The 23,309-nt window shown below is 37.1% G+C and overlaps 1 pseudogene; it reads right to left on the minus strand.

Moving 5' to 3' along the window:
- Positions 1-1,007: 1,007 nt before the first annotated feature.
- Positions 1,008-7,771, minus strand: LOC149802635 (uncharacterized; annotated as a pseudogene).
- Between the last annotated feature and the right edge of the window lie 15,538 nt (positions 7,772-23,309).

A 23,309-nucleotide genomic window follows, 5' to 3' on the forward strand; every position in this document is an offset into this window, starting at 1 on the left:
AGACATCACTATAAAATGTTGTATTACAGACATCGTAGCGATATGACTGAAATCTTTTTAAAGCTAGGTTAAAAATGCAAATCACACACACAAGTAAATGTATGTCCTGTCACCCTGTTTGATTCAAATCCATTTTAATTTTCTATTGACTATAACCTTGCCAACAGGACAGAATAAAGGTGGGCATGTGTGTAGATGAAAGTATAATTTAAAAATAAGACCATTGCCTCCCACCCCATCACCTCGAATTTGTGATTTGACTATAATAACAAATTATTCATCATTTTCAAATTACCTTAAACTTGTATCAGGAGCAAAAGGAGACTATGGTTGTGTTGTGACAAAAAAGGGAAATATATGACATTAATAGCTTCAGAATTTGGGAATAGTATAGCAGGAGAAAAAAAGATACACCCTAAACTTACGTGTTGAAGACACTATCACCATAGAACAAATGAGTGAGGCCTATGTCTTGCCTCTGCCAAAGTTTGAAGTACAACTGGAGAAATGTTGTACAAATTGCTTACTTAAACAAACCACCAATTTCCTATCATCTCACACATGCATGAGGGGAATCTATTCTGATGTTATTGACTGATTATCATTGATTAGCAAGTGTGGTACTAGTGTATGCCTGCAGGTGTAATTACAAAAAAGGGGCAATAACTTTGTGTGTGTGTGATTGGATTTTTAACGTAGCTTTAAAAAATTTCATATCGCTAGGATGTCTGCAGTGTGGCAGTTTATAGTGATATCTAGCACTGGGGCATAATGCCACAGACATTTATCGTGTCCCACCTAGTCACATTATACTGACACCAAACCCACCAGTCCTAACACTAACTTTTTAATGCTGAGCACCAAGCGAGGCAGCTGCCAGAACCATTTTTATAAGTCTTCATATGACCTGTCTGGGATTCGAACCTGTGACCTTCTGCATCTGAGGTGGATGTGCTAACCACTTAGGCCATCAGAGCAGTTGGCAATAAATATTGCTAAATTTATAACAACACTGATTAATCCATGTTTGTATCATCGTAAGATGACTGCATGTAATATGTACAATTTATCACATATTTCTGTCATTAACTGAGAATAAAGGCAGACAACCCTGTCATTTAGTCTACTGAGGTTTAATTTAAAATGGGCTGCTATTCGTATGTGTTGTGGCAGATGATGGTTCTGTAAAATTCCATGATGGAGGTTTACTGACTGTTTTTAGAAGTTTAATGTTACTTTCCAGATTCAAATGCCAGTCTAACTTTGTGATAATCGATCCAGGACTCAAACTCAAGTCCGTTTACTGAATCTGCTGGTGCCTGTATACTTTTGTGAGCACTGAAAGACCTGCCTGAATGTGGTACAAAAGGTTGCACAAAGACCTGCATGAATGTGGTACAAAAGTTCTCACTTCTGGCAGATCATATATCATTTTCATTCATCAGTATGAGAGTTTCTCTGTTTGTGATTCTAAGCCTGCCCTCACTTTTACATCAGATACACTGTCAAAATTATCAGCAGTGTTGTCCGTGACCACTACTGCTTTAGATCTGGCCAGTAGGTTTTTGTCTTCGTTCATTGGGCCCAGTCCTTTAAGCATTACTTTGGTCCTTTTTACAAGGTGTTCCATTGCTAGATCTGCTGGTATATGACTATCTTTCTTACCCTGATGTTGACAAAAAGGCCATAGTTACTTTGATATGCAGTGCACAAACAATATGATGCTTGCTGATGGCATAATTGGTGCAAGATTTCTAAAGCATATTTACTTCTGCTGTTATGACTCTTGAACATCAACATCATGTATTTAAGGCAACCAAGTAACCTGTCCCTGTCAGGTCTGTGTATCACATCCAAAAAACTCCATGTACAGTAAACCATCCTGTAACACAGTATGGCCATACTGTTGCACATGATCAGTGTCCATTGGCTTTAAAACTGTCATTTTTTCCTCCCTTCAAAACATATATAGTTTTAACTTCCTCATCGCTAACTTTAATTTGAATGGGGATCAGTGAATCCTTGACAGTTTCTTCAACAGTTATGTGAATCTTGTGTCCTGAGAAGACATACATTTCAATAAAATGATCCATAGTCACATATCTGTTATAGGGTCTGGAGGTATGTTCTTGGTTGGAGTACTGTTTAGATCATAAAGTCCGAAGAAATCAAACAGTGCCTCAATTTAGCAAATGACAAAAAGAACTCTTTGTCTACATCATAATGATTCTTCACATCAGTATTCACATCATGCCGCCTTATACGAATTCTCTCTCCATTTATAGAGCCAGTTTCAAAACTATCCAAACTAAAGAGCTTCTGATAAGCCATTGTCAAGAAATTCATAGCTGTATGCTAGAGTTCAAAAGTAATTGGATACAGATCCCTCAGTCTCTCTCTGGCATCAAAATCACCTTGATATAATCCTTTTTCACCACTAAATCTCTCCCTGGTCAATTGATCAGTGCACCTATATGCACTGGAGGATCATCTGTGCATCCATAGATTTCATATGTCATTTCATTGTATGACTGCATTATCTTACAGACATCACTATACTGCTGTTCACTGTAAGGAAGAACTGGAAGTGGAACTATGACTGATTTATTTGAAAGCTCCTCAGAAAATTCACCTTCAATTTCATTACAATAAAAATCTTTAAACTTTTTTGGAAAGGGGAGATATTACACTGCTGCATTTAAAATCAGGGTTGTGTAGTTGGATTTTAACCTCTCTGATCTCTCTCTGAAGAAGACAGCTGATCCGAGGATAGGTCTTAAACCGATCCCTGTGGCTGGTCTGGTAGATTGGCAAAAATTCATGTGTTGCACAATAGCAGCAGATGCAAACCAATGTTTTGTCCCTCCATGATAATTTTCCCTTTCATGTCACACCCCAGTTGTAAAATTTACATTGTCCCCAACAATTCTGAAAACTATTCCTTCCCTGACTGCTAACTGCAGCTCCTTAAAACATGAATTGCCTAATTTTTCAACTTCTCTAATGGTGGCTTAATAGCTTCTGGACACAACCAAAATCTGCAATCTATCAAAAACCTGTTGGGAACAAGAAAGAAATCAATAAAACCTTCTTGTATCATATTATCATACTGATGTCTCCTATTATTTATACTAGAGAAAAGGTCTCATATGCTTAAGCATATCAGCAATAAAGATAAGATATTGAACTTGACCAATGAAACATAAAATGTTGTTTGTGATAGCTGACTGCTTATAAAATTGACAGATGTATACTAAACTAGCAGCATGTGAGTGATCAGCCAGACATACGATTTTATCCTGAATCTGTGTCTACAGATGCTCGGCCACTAAGCTATGCCATGCATCCAAAATAAACCTTATATTTAAACATTGGTAGAAAATGAGTGTTATATCATGATATTGATTCACAATGTGCATTTGACAATGTAGTTTGATCATATCCTGTCAGCCATTTACAATGTATACCAGTATTTTTAAATATAATATTAATTGTAGAACATTTTATTGAAAACTGAAGTTCATTTATGAAATTGTTTGGTTCATGTTTGATCCATTTAAGTTTAAATGACAATTACTGGAACTTGGTTATGCTGGTTACATTTCTAAGCATTAAGATTATAAATTTACTATTCTGCTAAAAAGGGTTTCAAATTTTACTCGTCCTTTATCCATATAAAATTTCAAGTTATTACCTGTTATTTAATCTAAAGAACATGTAAATAAAACTGGAAATAGCTCGTATATTCTTCGGAAACTTAATTACATGGTAGAATACAAGTTTCTTAAAGCTGTTCTTGTCACCTTGTTAGACCTCCATTAGGTGTGTTTTCATTTAGAAATCTGAAAAAGGGTAAGAAAAGGGTCAGAAATAAAGAACATATAAAAGATGAAACAATTTTGAAAAATAAAATAAAATCGTTGAGAACTATATAACAAATTCACAAGCAAGATTTTGAATATATACATGCAAAATATCAAGATGCAGTTAGAAACATTTGGGTATCAATCTTGTAATAAATAAGGTAAATAAAAGTGTCCAACTAAATGATTGTGTCATCCAAATTTTATCATGTATGATAAAAATCAAATGTGTCGAAATAACTTCCCCTACTTGCTGGCAATACTGGTCACAACTACTGACTTCTAATTATGATTATTTTAAAATGATGAGAATGCAGTGTCTGTTTTTAGTCGGTCTAAAAGTAAGAGTATGCTGTGACTTTAAGGAAAAATGAACCAAAGCTCAATAAAACATGCAAGTAGCAATAACATCTTAAAATAATAATAATAATTCTGTCATGCACCATTTGACTAAATAATATACTGAGTGTTAGCTTCTTATTAAAGTGTTCAAGCACTGAAACAATTTGGGGATACAATGTATAAAACCATGAAAAGTCAGAAAGTATGCCATGCATTGTCAACAAGTTAAACTGTTGGAATATTGCAATTATAGCAGTACATAACAAATGAAAATAAATTAGACCTTTTCACGAGTCTGTTCGTTTTTCATAGTGATAGCTATTATCTTCTGTACAAAGTGGCAGGGTCCAGTTTCGTAAATTGGTCCCTGGCAAATTTCTTAACTTAAGGCTATGGTGTGACTTTTTCAGCTATTATTGTTTAGTATTTATAGATATGGATATATTTGTGAAGTAGGTGTTTTGGGCTTGTGTTGTTCTTGAAATTGATGTCAGCATGTACACCTTCCATAGTTGCTGTGCAGTATGTTGATAGTGAAATACCAATAGTTGGCTAGGAAGAAGAGCTAGCCTCCCATAGCAGTAAACACGTGGGTTCAAGGCAACTAGAGTATCTCAAAAACGGCTTGGATGACAACTATTCTGAATTGCATCAAACTATTTAGTAGACAATGTTTTTCAAAATTTTCATCCAGGGAAAGGGCTTGCATTTGCACTGTGAGCACCACATGCTGTCAAAATTGGCATTTGGATGTGAAAAATGCAGGTATGAAATAGGGGTTGGGGTGTATAAACCTCTTCTGCTGTGAACTGCCATTGACTTCTCTGGTCAAGTGAATACTATTCTTATGCTTTGTTTTAATATAGGTATCTAAAAATATGGACCTTTTTGACCTCACTTGAGTATTTCATTTTTTATGATTTTTTATACTAGGTCACTGATTGCGGCATTAAATTTGTACATAAAAACTGGACCCTGCCCCCCAAGTGATAATTCCACAAACCTATTGCTCATAAGTATTGAATATACAAGTCCTAACTTGGGCAGAAGTGACCTAATGGGCTGAATCATGCCAAGTTTGCCTGTCGGCAGTGCTACTGCTAGTAATACTTCAGCCAATATCGGGGTACTCAGAAAAAGTTCTGTGCATATATCATTCCATGAAAAGGCTGTTAAGTCATAATTAGGATACAAGATGCTGATTTCATCCCTTATGAATTTTGTTTTAATAATGTTAAGTGGAAGGACTGCATGGTGTGTGTAGTTAAAATGAGTGAGTGTTCAGATAGAGGTACTTTGGCTACCAAAAGGTAATGAGATTAGGTTTTCGATTGTGTCAATGGAAATTGCAACTCAAGCATAGTAGCTTATGTAAAGCCATTTCTCCAGATTGATTGGCTGCAGCAATGCATGTAAAATATTATCTGCTGAAACAAAAAAAAAAGATTATAGTTTAACAATCTTTTCTGATTTTTGGACTACAGTACCAGTCATTTTTTTATATCCACAGACTGCCATTAGGTGTAAAAGATTTTGAATTATATCACAATTTAATGATATTTATCTATGTTTAATTTCAATGTAAAATGCCTGCGCAAGAACCTACCTTCTCCACTGTCTCTACTACCTGTAAATTTGCATTATGGTGTGATGCTTTTTAAACAAATTTATGCCTCATATTTTATACCTTACGTCCAAGACTGGTAAGACTGGGTCTGTTTGTGTAGATACTGTACAAGTATAAATGTGATCATACTGAGTCGATGCTTCATTTTTTGTTGAACTATTTGACATGTCACTAATGGTGGTGCTTTTATCAGTGGCCAAACATGCAAAAGGGAACAAGCATTTCACCCTGGCATGCTGTGATCTGCATGAAGCTCCTGAACATGTAGGAAAATTCATATAAAGATTTAAAAACACACAAAATACCTAATCAATATAAAACATGAAAGGATTACACAGCCACAAGCTATATGACTGTACATGCTACAACTAAATAATCAAAAATATTAGGCTAAATAGGTCAGTGAACTTTCTTCAAAATGTTTTCACTCAAAATAAACACGTCAGATTTGCATGAAAATAGTAGACAAACACTTCCAGGTGGCCATACTGTTCACTTTTGTGTGATTGATTTATTGTTGTTGCTGTGAATTTATTGCCATTTCTCAGTTTAACTGGTGGAGGAAGAACCCAGGAAAACCCTGGGAAGAACCACTGACCCATGGGAAGCTACTGGCAAGCTTCCTTACCCACATTGGCCAAGCGAGACTTGAACCCAAGACCACATTCCATTATTTTTTATAGTGTTGCCTTGGGTTTAATGACTTAGCATCCACTAATAAAGTTTAATTACTCAACAAAATTAATTGATTAGCTTTAAGTGTCAATCCTTATTATGGCACTTATGCTGCAACATCAGTGACAACAAGAATTGAAAAAGTCTAATGGCAAGTTGCTCATAATGCCTGACCTATGACAAGTGGCTAATAATGCCTGAACTATGGCAAGTGGCTAATAATGCCTGAACTATGGCAAGTGGCTAATAATGCCTGAACTATGGCAAGCTGCTAATAATGCCTGAACTATGGTAAGTTGCTAATAATGCCCGACCTATGGCATGTGGCTAATAATTCCTGAACTATGGCAAGTGGCTAATAATGCCTGACCTATGGCAAGTGGCTAATAATGCCTGACCTATGGCAAGTGGCTAATAATTCCTGAACTATGGCAAGTGGCTAATAATGCCTGACCTATAGCAAGTGGCTAATAATGCCTGACCTATAGCATGTGGCTTAAAATGCCTGACCTATGATAAGTGGCTAAAAATGCCTGACCTATGACATGTGGATAATAATGCCTACCAATGGCAACTGGCTAACAATGCCTGACCTGTGGCATGTGGCTACTAATGCCTGACCTCTGACAATTGGCTAATAATGCCTGACCTATGGCAACTGGCAAAAAATGCCTGACCTATAGCATGTGGCTAAAAATGCCTGACCTGTGACAAGTGGCTAAAAATGCCTGACCTATGACAAGTGGCTAATAATGTCTACGAATGGCAACTGGCTAACAATGCCTGACCTATGGCAAGTGGCTAATAATGCCTGACTTATGGCAAGTGGCTAATAATGCCTGACATGATTAAAAGACATGGAAATATATTAAATGGGGTAATGCCACAAACAATTTCTTTGAACTATCAACCTTTGGATTCTTGATGATCTAACAATAAATCAGACTTTTTGCCACACAAACTCAAGAAAATGAAGCCACACCCATTATGATACACTAAACTAAGACTATTCACTAGTTCTAGCATTTAGAAATTCATGGGCTTTTAAAAGAAAAGACCTGGACAAAGTGTGAAGTTTACAACCAAACCAAGCTGACAATAAAACCTAATATTTCCTAATCAAAGACCATTAGTAAAATATTTTCAAATCACAATATGTATCATAATTACCTGACATGCTGTAAATAAATTGTTTAATCAAAGTGTTTTTCTACACCTACATTCCAAAATCTAGACGGACTAATAACCTGACCAACATCTCCATTGCTCTCAAAGCATATGACTCCGGGCAATTGTAACATTGTAAATTTAATCAGTACAATACAACGATGAGGGCACAAATTTCAGACAAATTAATTCGATGAAAGTTGTTCAATGAAGCTAGTGAATGGAATGCATTCAATTTAAGTATATTGATCCAGAGTGGGTGATGGTACAGTTAAAAGGTAGGTAGTGTTAAGATCCAAAGAGATTCATATTCTGTATATATTTTGCTAAATGTAACCTGATTTCACAAGGCCAGTAGTTTGGAAAATGTAGTGTGCACACTCCTCCCAGAATTTGTTAACATTTGCTGATGATATCCCATGCTCCTCCAAACTCCATCATTGCTAACTTCTCTTCTTTGTTTCATTTTTTGTACAATCAATTTTGGTCTGGGAACTGCAATCAGTAAACAGTTATGAGCTATAATGTTTGAAATTAACTGTAAGTACAAGTTAGTACTTGTCATATAAATCTCAGACTCAGTAACAAATACTTTAAATTTATAAAGAATTTGGAAAGACAAATAACTGTTAGTTAAATACCTATTGCTACTTAATAATGCAAGTATTTACCTATTGTCTTCTGGAAATAAAGACCACATTTTCAAACCTTAATGTTACAAGGATGTTAATTGCATAATAATGTAAGAAAATTACCTGCTAACAACTATTATAACAACCAAGATAATACACAGAGTATATAATGAAAATAATACTGGATTACAAGTTATAAGCCAATGAAATGTGTGCTTATATGTAATTTATATCTCAATGTAAAGACACACATGATGTCATAAAATACAATACAGTCGTCTTGCAATACAGTAAATGTAAATGTCACATTGTATTTGATGTATGCATATAATAATGGCATGGTAAACATTCAGATATATAGAGTGATTATATGATTTTTTCATTACAGTACTTCATTATAATAATAAATACTTTTTATATTTTCATGTGTACCTTACAAATGCATAAATAATGATAAACAACTGATTTTAATAAATACTTATTTACTTGTCTTACTGATGAGTTAAATGGAAAAAATCATGTATAGTTTTAAGAGAATATCTGTTTCACTTTTGTAACAGATCTGAGGCAAATTGAGTATCAACATAAAATGAGCATCTCCTTAAACCTTTATAAAACTCAACAAATGATTTAATTCTCTAAGTTATAAAATGAAAATTTATGAGGAACGTATAGTATTTTGAATTAGATCCAGAATAATCCTAAAGGTTCAATCACAAGTCCAAAATAATAGTGTTCCGAATGAATTTCAGGTCATGAATGTGCTGATGCACTAAATCCTTGAATGTGCTGAGGTGCCAACACTCTTGATGTATCGTCATGACATTGTCCAAAACTCCGTTGAATGAATTCGCAATAATCACAGAATCTTGCTTAGTCCGAACAATGATGTGAACACTTTGTAATTCCAATAAATAATTAAATAAATGATTCCTTATAGATTAAATCTAAACACAGTATTAAATACATATGCAGACTGATATTAAAGCAAGAACAATACTAAGAAATAGGAATTATGAACGACTCAATGCTCCTTTTATATACATATCAATGTCTTTATTACGACTATGTCGCAAGCACACCACACCAGACCTCTGTCGCAATACAGCCCACCTGACATAATCATCTAATGGAAAATTATCCAAAACTGAACACTGGTTAATTTTCTAGAACTGAAACCCAAAGCAATAACCCATTTAGAGCTAGTTATCTAGAAACAGGATGGACCAAAGTAAACACACAATACAGATATACATAACAAAAAGGATAGTAAATTAGTCTCTCTGTCGTTTATTTTCATCACTCAAGCCAGGAATGAGGGGACGTATGGCTATGACGTAAAGGCTAATCATTCGGAAAAGACATTTTTGAAGAAAAAAAGTACCATATATTTACGCTTTTTCTTTGCTCCTATTGTTTTAAAGAATTCCAGACAACATACGTCATAATCGACATAAAAAAATACCTCTCATTCTACATCAGTGGTTCCCAAACTTTTTCGGGACACCGGAGCGGTTATCCTCAGTGCCCCCTACCTTTCCCCGTAAAAAGCATTATTCAGCATGTGCGTCACCCTCGGTAATCCCACCGCCCCCAAAGGGTCGGTACTGCCCACTTTGGGAACCACTGTTCAACATCGTCTCTATTTCAAAAATGTTATTGTTATACCTGTAAGTGGATCTGAAAATTACTCATGGATCGGTTGGATCCAATATTGCAGACACCATCTTCAGGATGTCTGTCTATTTGTCTGTCTGTCTGTCTCTTTCTCTCTGCAGAGAGGTTTTAGACTACCTATCTGCAAAATCTATATCCTTCCTTAATACATGATTCATGCCTTAGATTATCGATTTTCGTAACAAATCAATACAGTCTTACGTGGAAGATGGTCAGAAAAGTATGTAAGATCATGTACACAAAAATCAATGACACTCATTTATTTTAATAACAGCTAATGAACAATCCTCATACGGTGCTGACCAGTGTAAGTGAATGTACCGATATATTTTTTGTTCTGATCTAATTTGCCATTAATAATATACGCAATGATGTAGTTTACACATGTTAAAGAGATTATTGCCAACAATATTACAGCTCATATCCTGTGCTACTCTGGATGCTTGGTAAGACACTTTTGCATCTAACAATGATTATACAAGAAGTAGAGTATCACATTACAGTCTGGTTTTGCAACCCATGGCCAAATATAAGCAATTTTTGCAAAATAGCCGAGATGAATTGCTAAGCAAGCTGATGTTTGTTTCAGCTAGGACCCATAAATTGATCCGTATCGAAGACACACTTGTATCTTTGAAATGATTGATTCAGTCTTTTATGGAGAAGGTTAATGACGATCGATCAACCACAGTTATGGCAATAGAATCTCAAAGCAAGTTCTGCAAATACGCGGATGGACTTTCTCTTTCTGTCTCCTCAACCAGTGTTGGAACTCAGTCTTATGAGGATAATGTAGAATGGACACTGTTGAAAACCTCTGCAAGTTCTTCTGTTATAAATGGCAAATCCTACGTGGAATTTGTCATCTGTATACAGAGGAAAGCAAGCACTTCATGATCAGTCTTTTGCTGCCCATATTTGCTTTGTCGATCCTGAATATGTTCGTTTTTATCCTACCGGCCGAGTCAGGGGAGAGGGTGGGCTTCTCAGTGCTTGCTTTTTGGCTTATGTGGTGTTTTTGGGCACCGCTATTTCAGATTTGTCCAAGCCATCCTCTCCTCTGTCCATGATCAGTTACTACTTGAGTATCATGGTGATTTTCAGCGCCGCTACCACCATTGTGGTGATGATAACCATCAGGATTTACCATAAACCAGAGAATGAACCCGTTCCACGTTGGCTCAAGGGTTTGGCGAACTGTTTACAATGTCTCTGTGGCAATTCAAGCGTCGGCCCTTCTAGCAGGAAGTCAGACTTTGATGAAGATAAAGACATTCCGCCGCAGAAGGCGGCATATACCGTTTTGAAGATCAAGATGTTTGAAGACCTTAAGAAGGAAAGACCTCGCGATAAAATCACCTGGAACTCTATCGGTTGTGGAAATCGTCTTTACCACGTCCTATATGTTGCCTATCCCTCTGAACGATGGTACCAGTAGTTGATTCAAACATCCAAATATTTTCTTATTCTATACAGCTGAAAAAGATGACTTTTTTCCCTTTCTGATATTCTCTCATTCTATAGAACCTTGACTTATGTTTAAACGATTGCATTAAATTTTTTTAACACGCTTTTATATTGTTTTTTTTTTTTGTTTGTTGTTGGTGGTGTCAGTTGGACCTAATCAGCAACTGAATGCAAATACATCCTCTTATTAAGCAATGCGGGCATATTATCATTCAATGCGGGCATATTATCATTCAATGCGGGCATATTATTATTCTATAAGTAAGGTATATTTTCATTCAGTGCGGGTATATTATCATTCTATAAGTAAGGTATATTTTCATTCAATGCGGGCATATTATCATTCAATGTGGGCATATTATCATTCCATAAGTAAGGCATATTATCATTCAGTAAGTAAGGTATATTATTATTCAATATGGGCATATTATCATTCAATAAGTAAGGTATATTATCATTTAATGCGGGCATATTATCATTCAATGTGGGCATAATATCATTCAATGCGGGCGCATTATCATTCCATAAGTAAAGCATATTATCATTCAATAAGTAAGGCATATTATCATTCATTAAGTAAGGCTTATTATCATTCCATAAGCAAGGCATATTATCATTCAATAAGTAAGTTTCTTGAACGCAGATTTGCTCTTTCATAAACCAATATGCAACATCGAAAGATATGGAAAAACAATCAACAAAAAAGTGAAATTAATTGGATTGTCTTTTAGTGGGTAGTACGTTCATTTTTTTTTCTATTCTGCGTATCACTGTGTCTTTTTCTTTGTTTTCGATTGTGAGAAAAGAATCACATTCGACTCTTAACGATCAGTTTCAACACTTTGGTGTTTGATGTGAGATCATTTTTTAGTCTTCATTTATTCTCTGCTAATGCATATATTGACTGTTAGATTAAAACATTGGCGGTATAAGGACATTCCCACAAACGAACCCAATTTACATTGGAAATCAAATAGTGATAGCCTATTGATCACTACATACATTTGTATATATTTCAGTCTCTGCAGTTCAAAATCAAACTTACATCAGAAATTCAAAATATTGACCATATTTATGAAACACAACAGTAACTAGTGAACAACTTTAAAAATTATAGGAAGCCGTCATTATCCAGTTGTCCTAAATGAGAGGAAACTGTGATCATCATGGCGTCCTTTTGGTTTATCAAGCCAACTATATACACATTTTCAGTGAAAAACAAAATGCTGAAAAACTATTTTGCCACTTTTGGTACAAGCATCGTGTACAACAGAAATAACAATAGTGCAATACATAACGTATTAATTTCGCATTTAGAACTAGTGATACAAGAATTAACTATGAATTATCCAGTGAATCGCAATGCAGAATCTTCGCATTCCGTATCCTCGTGCTGCAAAATTAAAACAAATAAAAATTTTTAAAAAATAATTTTTAAAATGGAAAAGGTTGGTTCAAGGTTAAAATACTGCTTCTTCCAGAGTCCGTGCATTAAGTTGCTGACAAACATGGGTACAAAGCCGTGGCTGGTTATTGAGAAAAGTTTATGTTGGAAGGCTGAAAGTCACATTTAAATTGTTGTTGGCTATATTATGTCGAGGAAATGGAAGTTAAGTGCTAATCCTATTCACGGATTACGAGTTCGATCCTCTACAAGAAAAGAGATGTCCGTTGTTCTCCATCTTTTGTGACGTGATTCTGAACTGCAAGCTAGTATTTTATCAAAATTCCCTTCTTTTCTTGATTAAGGTAACTGTTCGAATAGTAAATTCATGTCACATTGAAAGTTCCACAGCTACCATTCAAGAATGAAATTTAATTGTGATCTAAATTTTTGTATGTTTATCCGTACAGATAATATTGTTTCCTTTACTTCATACGCCAGCCCCAACCACCTCCCCCATCTTTTTAATGTCATTGTGCGGCACGAAGGAGTCTGTTCCATGACGTATGACATTATGCACACGGTTTTTAAGAGTTCATTGACTGAGCCAATCAGATTGTGTGCGTGACATTCACTGTTATGTGGGATTGTATAGTTTAATTTCTACTAGAGCGCAAAAAAATTTAATAATGATCAGGATTGAAAAATATCAAATAAATATTGTATTATTTTTTTTTTTTTTTTTTTTTTTGGTTTTTTTTTTTTTTTTGTTAAAGGTGTATTCCAACACCTTCCTATGTTGTGTTATTTTCATAAAATCATAAATGTCAATTAACAATGTTGGTCTGAAGCAAATGAATTTTCACGCTTAGAAACAATTTTTTTTTTGTGAGAACCATGGCAAACCCGGTATCTTACACCGACCGCCTTGCACTCGAAGTTTTGTACTCCGAATCAGTGTTTGCGGTTTGTCTTAGCAAATATCTACTTTCTAAACGTATCTATTTGCTATTGTACTTTGACCTATTAGAGAACAGTATTTGCTGAAGCAAACTACACCTGCATTTTGAATGTGATAAAATGTATTGTTGCATTTTGGCTTCAAAAACATGACTATACTTGCTTAGAAAATGAAACAACTGTACTTAAACACTATGCATCAGCTATATCATCTAAATTTTTTGATTTTCAATAATCAAAGGAAGCGAGCGGTGAAGAAAATTTTATTAATATAATTTTTTTGGGCATCCCCTGAATGTTCATTTCAAATGTTACGCCTTCCACCCAGGGACATGATGAAATGAAATCGCTGGTTTTCATACTTTTTCATCTTTGTTAATCATGTGTGTGAGAGTGTGCGCTGTGGAGCGTACTTTTTGTTTTCTAATATATATATATATATATACTTTTAGTTTTTGTGTGAAATAAATGTGTTATCGATGTGTGAGTTTTCAACTTTTCGTGTTGAATTTTAAAGTAGTTATTCTTCTGTGCTTCTGTGCCCCGGTCTTTATTTAATCTGGCCCCGTATTTTTGAAACGTACTGAATAATGCTCAAAAAAAATACTCAAGACCACATATATGGTATATTACTCAAGGCCCTAGAATTATACATGGTATATTACTCAAGACCCTACCATTTTGTATGGTACATTGGATACACCTACGTTGTAGAAATGCGGCAGCGTATCAGTTACCCGAATTAAGACAAATTTAACGGTTCTATTATTCTTGCCTTATTCTAATTATAGTCACAGGTTGTCAAAGTTTTGGGAGTTAAATTTAGACCTTGAGTTTCTTGCTCAAACATTTCCAATATTCAGGTTCTAGTCACCTCTATAAAAGGGACACATATTGGGATTCCGATATACAGGTTCTAGTCACTTCTATCATAGGGACACAGTGATTCCAATATTCAGGTTCTAGGCACCTCTATAAAATGGACACATAATGTGCTTTCAGGAGCTGATTGTATAGCTGGAGATTGGTTCAATCGATAGTTTTCGAACATGTTTCATGGACAGTTTACAAATCGCCGAGATTTTATAGTTTCTTTGATAAAACATTTTAATTTATATATAGAACAAAGTTAAATTTAAAAGGTAAACATTTTAACTTTAACGATGTTGTCTCCTTTTAGAAAACGGTCAATCTGATTAAAATCAGATCTCCACTGTCCAAGTTGAATGTCTGAAAGCGACCACTTGGGGGTGATGTTTTCGTGATCGTTGAATTATTACAGCTTTAAAAGTTCTGAAAGTACATCAAATCATTCGGCACACACTGTGCTCTTCAGTCACACTGCTCAGTCTCTCAAAGGCGAAGATATGAGACTTCATCGAATTGGCTGATATATTTAGCGTTTAGGGTAATAACATAGGTCAACAGAACATGACCCATAAGCGGTCGCTGTCAGATCTTCACATACGACAAGGGACATATGATTTTAACCAGACTGTGAGACCGGTTTAGCAGTTATACAAAGAGTATTAAGATTTCATGAGTACGCCCAAATAAAGTTTTGCTAAATTTGTTTATTTTCACAACGGATTCTTTGAACGTTTTTTCATGTTCAACGTAATAAGAATCTTGGTGGAGGCTACTTAAGTTTTCCATGTTGTGTTTTGTTTCCTGATCACCCATTTGGATTACAGTGGGCGATTTGGCAGAAATGGAATTTTAGGTTTAGGGATATTTTTGAGGAGTGGGATCTACATCGGGTACAAAAATATGCTGGTCTATGACAAGGCTAGTAGAATGCATATAAATGGCACAGCCATTGGTAGAAGTGCTTAAACGCCTATTACTGTTCAAGTGTTAGGTCATGACAAAGCAAATTTTAGTAGAAACTGAACTAGTGCTGTGGACAAGAAGACTTGGCCGAAATATTCACTATTTAAGATAATGTTTGTTTTCAGTCTTACCCTCCATGGATTTTTTCGTCTTTCTTCACATACATCCGCCCCCATCTCTCTCTCTCTCTCTCTCTCTCTCTCTCTCTCTCTCTCCGCATGCAACATAATTTTTTTTCTATTGTTTATAAGCCAGTAAAGCTAATGAAGCACAAACAATCATTGTAATGTAATTAACGGATGATATGTCATATATTTAGTAACGGTATCCGTTGATCTTTGGTTATTAAAATTTATGCTGGAAGATATCAGAGAGCCTGACATTGATATTAAATAAATCAAAATATGTCGAACTGTGTAAAACAATCCACACTGGGTGCGTTTCAGTGACAATATTACAAAGGTAGAAAATACCTATCAAGACTAATCATCAAGTCCTTTTTAAAAATATAGCCATAAAACAATGGCTGGCAGTTCCCTGTGTGGTAGATTAATGATATACAAGAATACTGTTTACACTCAGAAAGACTTAATAAATGTAGTGAGCAGTGTCAACCAGTACAGTCATACGTAAGAACGACCTGAAGTCGATTTAGAGAAGAACTGCTGACGCGAGAAGCTCTGTAAATTGGTCATTATTAGTCATATTGCCTTATTTACGCACAAAACATTTTCTCAACTTACTTGTGAGACAATTGTTTCTTCTGCGTACATGAATTTTGAAGAACTCGAATCGAATGAGAGGATAAATATTCGACGCGTAACGTTTTGATAAAAATAGAAAAATAAAAGAATAATGTAAATAATGCAATCAAACAGCCATAAAAGGTGCACATTATTCTTGTAATCTTCATCCTTTTGCAGCATAGAATATTTATTATCTCTCATGTTATGCGTGTGCATCTGGAAAGTACTGCTTCTCATTTTTAGGCTAAGTTTCTGATTAATCTTAAAAAGGGGAATTGAGAGAGAAAATAAAAATTTTGGATATGAAAGTTGAACCTGGTAATCGAAAAGGAAAGAATACGGACGTTTTAGAATATGAATGAAAGTATTGTAACAAGCCAGGGGAATTTGCAAAAGCATGTGATGTCAACCCCTGGCGCCAGTGGCGTCACTCTGGTTGGTGTCACCTAGTGCGGTAGCTCATGGTGTCACCCCCATGGTCCTCCTTCTGTAACAGACCATACAGAATCCTTAGTAATGTCATTTTGGTGTCACCCCCTCTGATGGTGTCACCCGGTGCAGTCCGCACCCCCCGCATCCCCCTAGCGACGCCACTGCTGTGCCTGCTAGTCATGTATTTAACTATGATCGGTTATCCGCTTATGAAATCCGACTAGACCGAGCAGTGTGTGCTCTGCAAAATTTGCAATTTTTCATTTTGGTGTCACCCCTCTGAGATGGTGCCACCCGGTGCGGTCCGCACCCCCCGCACCCCCCTAGCGACGCCACTGCCTGGCGCCATTCAGCTAGAAGTCACAAGTTTACCGCAAATTACCAATGACTTCTATACAACTTCAGTTGTAAATTAGAAAGCCAGACATGTCCATTCTATACATAATTTTTACTCTAATCAATGCAATACCACAGATCTCACAACCTGCCAAGTATCTATCAACCGCACATCTGCATGGTTTCTCTTCATCGGGTTTCCGTATAGCCAACAGTTCACGCCGTGGAAATTATACAACTATCCCATAATACAGGGAACTATTTTAACTACGCCACCTTAAGCCAGTCAATTCATGGTTTAAAGGAACACATCGTAAGTCAAACTGCATCATACTTGCCATCATGGCGACATGAACGGTATCTGTCGAGTCCCTTCTTGTTTGTTCCTTTGTGTAATTAACCGGTTTCCTACCGTAAATACTGCCACTGCAGTAGCACCAACAATGTACACCTCTAGATTTTAAGAGGGACTATGGTATTCAGGGACACTCATTCGGTTTTGACCTGAATTCACTACTAGTGAACCATGGCATCATGGAACTTACTAAAACTTCACTCCGTGACGTTTGCTCCTAGTAACTGGCTAATTATTTCGGGCTAAGGAATATTTCCATTGCACCGAATTCCATTAATCAGACAAGTAATCGTAAAAATCTAAGAATTCCTTAAAACGGGGAGCTATAACCAAATGCGCATACTCCAAATTTATTACAGTAAAATTAGGTTAAACGATCTAATTCATTTGTAACTTGTGAAATATGACCTCGTAGATCTAAACCGGATGGGCTGTTAACAAATTCTAGAAATATACAAACATGTATATTCAGTAATATTTGGTCCCACACACGGTCAGATTTAGGCATTAAGTAAACTAGCTACAGCTTAGGGCCTCGCAGTCTGAAGGGGCCCCTCGAAATTTCGGAATCTTTGTTACAGCGTTATTCTCTTTTGTCAATTACCAACTAGGGCCTCTACAGCTTCTCATAGCTTAGGGCCTCACCATGTCTAAATCCGGCCTTGGTCTCAGACATACCGTGAAGAGGTCATCAGCAGTATGCAATGATGAAATCTGACCGTGACCTTTGTGTCTAAGCTTAAGAGCATGTGGACAGATATAGAAAGTAGCAGCAGGGAGGGCGAATCCTACAAAGGTCTAGAGACCACCAAATGATAAAATAAGCCTTAAAAAAAAGCTAATCCTACAACAGCAACGAGACAAAAAAACGCGACCCCCCCCCTCAACTTGTTGTCGCCCGCCCGGGCTGCTCTCTTTGAGTTTCTCACGTTAACCATACAATGTATCAAGTCCGATACGGTATCGTGTCCGCGGGTCGTGTAAATTTATTGTTACAAATCCATGAGGCTTTCTTTGAGCGCGACTAAAGAAATTTTTAAATTTATTAAAATCCATATCGCCACCACACCAGGTTTGATGAATATTTCTCAGCGTATGAACATCAACTCCATTGAATATCGCAAGAAGATTACAGTTATCCCTGATTACCTTTGGTATTTGTGTGTAACGTTGAGTAACATAAATGACATCGGTGTTTTTATGACGACCCCGGGAGAATATTCTTGCAGGATTTTTTTGCTTGTCCAGCATCACATCATCATACACTACTAGGTTATTTTTTTCCCCGTCGAGGTCCTCAACGCTGGGAGCTTCTTCGATATCAGTGATAAATTCAACTACATCCTCGTCACTCAGCGCTTTTGCACTCTCATTAAAATCTTTTATAACATTATAGCATCGCTGATCGTCTACAGATGGTGCTACCAAATACAGCTTATCCCACTTCATCCACTTCATAATCAGGTTCAGCAACAACTGCGTTTTACCCGATCCTGACGGTCCAATGATAATCATTCTGATAGAATTTGGCAACACCGAATTATGCTTGATTGGCTCCCTTCGCCGCGTCGCAGAAAAGTCTGTAATTTCCATTTGTATACAAAGAATAATAATTATGGATCTATATTGTGTGAAGTGTCGGGCACGAACCCCTACGAATGATCTAACAACGGTTACAACAAAAAATAACAGACTAGCAACTTCAGGTACGTGTACGCGATGTGGCACAAAAAAATTTAAATTTCAAAAAAAAAACAAGGTGGTGACATTGCAGCCGCCCTCGGACGACTTCCAGGTACCCCTTGGGCTAAATATCCCGGAGAAAAGCATCTCCCAGGATACAATTACTGCGGTCCGGGAACACGACTAGATATCAGGCTTGACAGCAACGATCAGCCCAAACCCGGCGAGTATCCGATAAACGCTATCGACGCAGCGTGTCACATACATGATATTGCTTATCGAAGTAAAGATCTACAAGACAGGCATATCGCGGATGTGAAATTAATTCATGCACTAAGCGCCATAAAAAATAAATCATTTAGGGAGTCACTCGCTAATTGGTTAGTAAGATCAGCGATGAAATCTAAATTAGCATTAGGCGCTGGATAATTAATAACGATGCAGACAAGTCCAAGGACTTCCAACGCTAGTGTTTCCATGCAAGCGATTTATTATTCCCCAATCGGATACTGGAGAGGTAACTCAGCAATTAATAAACTCGCCAACGCGGCATCAGTAACACGCGAGGTTGCCAAAAAATGGCTGTCAAAACAAGCAATATGGCAAATCTACTTACCACCACCTCGACAAATCAACTTTGCACATTTTGATGTTAGTACCCCCAATGAAGTTCATCAGGCTGACATACTATTCTTGCCTCATGATACTGTCCGTAGAAAAACATACAAATACGCGCTAACAGTAGTTGATGTTGCCAGTAGATACAAAGAAGCAGAACCGTTAGCGACTAAAACAGCGTCCGAAGTCGCCTCTGCGTTTTCGCGAATTTATCAGCGAGGACCTCTAAACTGGCCACGATTATTACAAGTTGATCCTGGTAAAGAATTTCAGGGCGCGGTGTCATCACTGACAAAGCAGCATAACGTTACCATACGACGAGGACATACTGAAATTCATCGGGATCAGGCAATTGTTGAGCGATTTAATAGAACACTCGCTGAGAGATTATTCGGATACCAGTACGCGAGGGAATTCATTTACGATACGAGATCTCGTGAATGGGTTGCAAGACTGCCAAACGTGATCCACGCACTGAATAATGAAATTACCAGAACAACAAACATGAGACCTGTAAATGCAATCACAAAAAAATATATACCCCCGATCACTAAAGTGATTCACGGACATGTTTCAACGCAGCCAACGACGCTAGCGTCCCCGTTGCTGGGTAATGTCACCGTTAGGTATTTATACGAACCGGGCGAACTCGAAGGAGGAAAAAAAAGGGCAACTGATCCTATATGGAGCGTTACAACACATAAGATATCTAGCATAACCAGATCAACTGGGAGAAACGCAATCTACAGATTAGATTCGACTGCTCCTCAGCGTGGGTTCACACGCGAGCAACTTCAGGTGATTCCCGCGGATACACAATTACCACCTCGATCACTTAAATAACTGCAGCAACACCTCTGCGTCGATTACACTCAAGACAGGTCAACATTACATTTTCACGCGTATGACCGAGATTGCTGTCTATTCTATCCACGGTAAATTGTCTTGGGTCGTTTTTCGGATACTGCCACAGCAATAAACAATTACAACTCGCACAGTGATTATTCTGACGCTCACGTAACGACAACACAGCGTTGATATCCAGGTTAAACTCTCTATTATTTTTCTTGTCACTTTGTCGGTAACTGTCTAATTTTTTTCTTATTTGATCTTTTTGCGTTAACTCAACAACGGCTGACTTCGTTGACGTATCTAATACAATTCTTCGTAACTGAGCCATCTTTCTTACTCTGGACACGGCTAAATAAACTAAATTTGACCATTCAATGCGGTCATCAACGATCCAAACAGTTGTATCAGAAATAGTTAATCCTTGTGCTGAATGAATCGTCATAGCATATCCTAGTGTCCACGGTGATTTATTTATTGCTAATGCATCTTCGACCGCATCGACGTTAACTGTTACTATATCATTCAATACTAAATTTTGTTTCTCTGGTTTTCCGGGAATATCAACATCAGTATTCTGTAATCGTGTATCATCTGGTCTATAACATAACGGCACTTCCAACGTTGGAAATTTCTGCCGCTGTAACTGAAATAGTCGCCGCTGAAGTGTATCTCTGACTGATTTTCTACTTGCAACAATTAAATCATCTGGTTTCCACGCCGTTAAAAAGTTATCAAATGAAGTCTCTGGAATTATTTCACGCATTATTTCACATTGGACTTTATTGGTTTGTAGCCTAATTAGTTTTTTAAACTCCTTTAATGTGTCATCAAGCGCTCTGATGTCATCACGCATTTCCTCGTAATAATCAACAAACCCTCGTAACCATTCGTGGGGAGATTCGCCGACAAATGGTGGTGGTTGACCATGATCGCCGCACATCACAACTGCGGTATTTTTCGTTAACAACCATGTCAGGAACCGTTGTAATGTATCCAGCGGCACAGTGTCTATTTCATCCCAGATGATTTTCTCCGGGATATACTTCGTTCCCATTCGCGTAGGAGTCCATGTACCGCCGCTGTATTTGAAAAAGCCGTGATAAGTGCAGGCCTTTACTCCGCGTTGTATCATTTCTCTGGCAAGTCTGTGTGTTGGTGTTAGCACGACCAAATCAGAACCGCGAAATAGTTCGATTGCACGAGTTGTCTTACCACAGCCTCCAGGTCCGTTCAAATAAACTGTTCTGTGTCTAGCAATTGGATCGTGCACAGAAGGTCCCGATGAAGGTGTCCATGACATCCCTGTTGATTTCCGATATTCATCTTTAATTTCGACATCAGCTGATGCGCAGTACGAGTGTAATTCTTCTTTTTTTACTCGCCATGTTCCCCATTGATCATCCGATGTTGGTAAATCTAACGCTGTTAAATCGTCTTCGTTAATATAAAACGAATCTGTTGCAACCCTTACCGCGAAGGGAACTCTATTCACCATCGACAATAAATTTATAGAAACATAAGCCAGCATAGAGGATCTCAAATGAGTGTACTGAGCTGAATCACCGTCGATATAACTAACAACTGTTCCTAATCGTTTTCCAGGCATCCCCGGCAATGATATTATTATATCCTCGCGGCTACAAAATGTATCTTTCGCAGTAGTATCAGCGATAATGAAATTTAATTCTTCTTCATCCATAATTAATCGACTGTGATGTCGTTTATGATCATATGCTCCACCTTGAGTAAATTTACCTATCAATCTTCGGCCGAGATCTTTACAGTTGCGCTCATCATGTTTATACGCCAGTGTGCGTAATTCTTCTTCAGACGCTGTAGGATAATTTAATTTTAAGTCAGAATAACACGCAGTATCAGTTGGAGTTGGTAACCAAACTGAGGTTTGTTTTGAGTAACAAATAATCCCCTCACTGACAACAACAGATGTTAGTATTGTTTTGTCAACCATAAACCGCAACAACGGAAACGGCACCCACTTCCTTTCGTGGAAATGTCTGCCAAACCAAGCATAATTAATAGGATGTAACCGTGTTGCAAATTCGAACGATTCCACGCGAGCAAATCCAGTCAGGTCAAAATCAGGTAAAGGTCCGTTAATAGCTACTCTTGTCATTAAATTTGTGGGATGTCCAAACCGCGCAAAGTATTCAGCGCATTCACCACGGCCAAGAAAACTTCCTGGATAGCACGCAATCATATCCACCGATACCATATTATCACTAACAAATACACTATTCCATAAACCGCCGTGTCCGTATTCGATGCAACTCTGCTGAACATTCTCGAGAAAACTCTTCATGGTTGGTTTCCAATTATTTTTTTGTCGTGCTATATGTGCGGCAACACTTGGAACAGTAAAACAATTAGTTAGTAATTGATCAACTTGCTCAGTTGAATATTTTTCTGTGAGCGCTTTCATTTCATTTTGTAACTCCGCAGTTCTATATATTTCTCCGTTCGGGGTCACGAACTGGTCATAATCACCAACTTCAGAACTTCTAAACAACCATACCGATACCGGATCGGTTTTACTCATTTGATAAATACAATCAAACATACCCGCGGAATAATACCTTATAACACGATCGCGTGGAAATATTTTAACTGATTCCGTCCAGGCGTGGCTGTTATGATCAATA

This window comes from Sinohyriopsis cumingii, chromosome 3, assembly GCF_028554795.1.
Source record: "Sinohyriopsis cumingii isolate HCF-2022 chromosome 3, ASM2855479v2, whole genome shotgun sequence".
NCBI classification, from domain to species: domain Eukaryota; kingdom Metazoa; phylum Mollusca; class Bivalvia; order Unionida; family Unionidae; genus Sinohyriopsis; species Sinohyriopsis cumingii.